Source organism: Schistocerca americana, unplaced genomic scaffold (genome assembly GCF_021461395.2).
Source record: "Schistocerca americana isolate TAMUIC-IGC-003095 unplaced genomic scaffold, iqSchAmer2.1 HiC_scaffold_1443, whole genome shotgun sequence".
NCBI classification, from domain to species: domain Eukaryota; kingdom Metazoa; phylum Arthropoda; class Insecta; order Orthoptera; family Acrididae; genus Schistocerca; species Schistocerca americana.
The window spans coordinates 25,001-27,855 of NW_025725526.1; the positions used below are offsets into that span (position 1 = coordinate 25,001).

Sequence of the window (2,855 nt, forward strand, 5' to 3'; positions counted from 1 at the left end):
AATTACCGCGGCTGCTGGCACCAGACTTGCCCTCCAATAGATACTCGTTAAAGGATTTAAAGTGTACTCATTCCGATTACGGGGCCTCGGATGAGTCCCGTATCGTTATTTTTCGTCACTACCTCCCCGTGCCGGGAGTGGGTAATTTGCGCGCCTGCTGCCTTCCTTGGATGTGGTAGCCGTTTCTCAGGCTCCCTCTCCGGAATCGAACCCTGATTCCCCGTTACCCGTTACAACCATGGTAGGCGCAGAACCTACCATCGACAGTTGATAAGGCAGACATTTGAAAGATGCGTCGCCGGTACGAGGACCGTGCGATCAGCCCAAAGTTATTCAGAGTCACCAAGGCAAACGGACCGGACGAGCCGACCGATTGGTTTTGATCTAATAAAAGCGTCCCTTCCATCTCTGGTCGGGACTCTGTTTGCATGTATTAGCTCTAGAATTACCAACAGTTATCCAAGTAACGTGGGTACGATCTAAGGAACCATAACTGATTTAATGAGCCATTCGCGGTTTCACCTTAATGCGGCTTGTACTGAGACATGCATGGCTTAATCTTTGAGACAAGCATATGACTACTGGCAGGATCAACCAGGGAGCTGCGTCAACTAGAGCTGAGCAGCCGCCGCCCGGGAGTGTGTCCCGGGGGCCCGCGCGAACACGCAAGCGTCCGCTCAATTATTCTGCAAACAGGAGGAGGCTGAGCTCCCCTGCACAATACACCTCGAAACCCTCTCAGGTCCCGGCGGCGCGCAGCGCCGTCCTAAGTACTTGGTCGGGTTCGAGAGAGGCGCAATCGCCCGGAGTTTGGCGAGTAGACGCTTTAGGTGCGACCACCCGTGCTCCCAACTGAGCTTGCCGCTGCCGACAGAGGCCCGGGAGCGTGCTGTCGTGGCATTGCCGGCGGGAGACAACACGCGCCACCTACGGTGGCCGGCAGCTCCAACGCCAGCGCCACAGAAGGACAAAAGCCCCACTTGGGTGCCGAAGCGAACTCTCCCAGCACAGCGCACGCGCCAACACGTCCGCACAGCTGCGATACAATCCACCTGCGAGAACCGCAGAGGCGACCGAGCAGCAGACGGCGTCGCGGCGCCGAGCGCCGGGCGGCGGCGCATCCTCAGCGCACACAGTCCTCAATCGGACCAGCACACTGCAGATGTCCACCGCGCTTCGCACCGGGCCCGCGAGGACCTACTTTGGCCGCACGGCGCCGCGTGCAGGGTGCGCCGGCGCGCAGCTGCGCCGCCTGCCGCCTCCGTCGGCCGGCGCGCCTGCCACTGGCCGCCCCCACCAGCCGGCTGTAGCGCGTGCGCCCACGCACCGCGCGGCCAGCACGCCGGAAGGCCCCCCCCTCACCGGCCGGGGACGGTCCCACCCAGCCACCGCCGCGTATCGCTTCACACCCACATGCCATTCACGTTCGTGGGCATGGTGGGTATCGCTGAAACAACCGGTTGGTAGCTCAAACCGATCGTCGCCATCACTGATTCACCTCTAGCGAGAACAACCGCACCACAACGGTTTACCAGTTCTTCATTTGCGTAACGTCACCAGCAAACGTAGACGTCCATCGCCATTTGCAAATTCAACGATTGTTGCATGCCTGTGTCAGGTGTCACGACACACTATGTCTGCCCACATACACGCAACAACATGTGCACGCTTCGCGAACACGTGGAAGGTGGCCCCCGTACGTATGCGATGTCCATTGCGCGAAACGACTGTCAACCGGCCTCTGTCGCATGTCGCAGATGTGGAACGCAGTGCACCATGCTATCACGGTGTGTGAGAAGAGACGACTACGTCTGACAACACGCGCCACTACATCAACAGACGGCTCATGCTGATCGCCATCCACGGCATACCATACTGCAATCCAGCTCTTATAGGGAGACGACACGTAGCTGAGTGCACAATATTTGGACCGTATGGTTCGCCGTTGTTGGCGCAGTCGTGGTACGGTCACACATGTACCACGATGTATCATTCAGTACATGAGGACCAATGTGCGGTACAGTGTGTGATTTGGACGTACAACATCAGCGGACAGTTGCCACAAGCCGTACCACAACGTAGGCTGTGCTTCGCCATGCGAATGCCAATGAACAACTGCGAAGGGCATTGAGCATGTACGTCCTGCCGCCATCCGCATTACAGTGTATAGCTGCAAGGTGTTTAACATGAAGCGATACTCTGGGGACCGGGCAGTGCGAGTAGCAAACTATATTGCGGGGGTTGCAGTTAGGCAACACTACACTAATTTAACGCGTCGTATGACATTTACAGAGCAGGTTAAGGCCCAACGTGTGTTGGGTTAAGGCCCAACGTGTGTTGGGTTAAGGCCCAACGTGTGTTGGTTAAGGCCCAACGTGTGTTGGGTTAAGGCCCAACGTGTGTTGGGTTAAGGCCCAACGTGTGTTGGGTTAAGGCCCAACGTGTGTTGGGTTAAGGCCCAACGTGTGTTGGGTTAAGGCCCAACGTGTGTTGGGTTAAGGCCCAACGTGTGTTGGGTTAAGGCCCAACGTGTGTTGGGTTAAGGCCCAACGTGTGTTGGGTTAAGGCCCAACGTGTGTTGGGTTAAGGCCCAACGTGTGTTGGTTAAGGCCCAACGTGTGTTGGGTTAAGGCCCAACGTGTGTTGGGTTAAGGCCCAACGTGTGTTGGGTTAAGGCCCAACGTGTGTTGGTTAAGGCCCAACGAGTGTTGGGTAAGGCCCAACGTGTGTTGGTTAAGGCCCAACGTGTGTTGGGTTAAGGCCCAACGTGTGTTGGGTTAAGGCCCAACGTGTGTTGGGTTAAGGCCCAACGTGTGTTGGGTTAAGGCCCAACGTGTGTTGGGTTAAGGCGCAAC

The 2,855-nt window shown here is 57.2% G+C and overlaps 1 non-coding gene across 1 annotated transcript in view; it reads right to left on the bottom strand.

Moving 5' to 3' along the window:
* LOC124568093 overlaps window positions 1-601 on the bottom strand; it is a 1,911-nt gene extending 1,310 nt beyond the window's left edge. The window contains exon 1 of the ribosomal RNA XR_006971138.1: window positions 1-601. This exon is cut by the window's left edge and continues 1,310 nt beyond it. This is a non-coding gene — a ribosomal RNA (small subunit ribosomal RNA).
* Window positions 602-2,855: the final 2,254 nt, after the last annotated feature.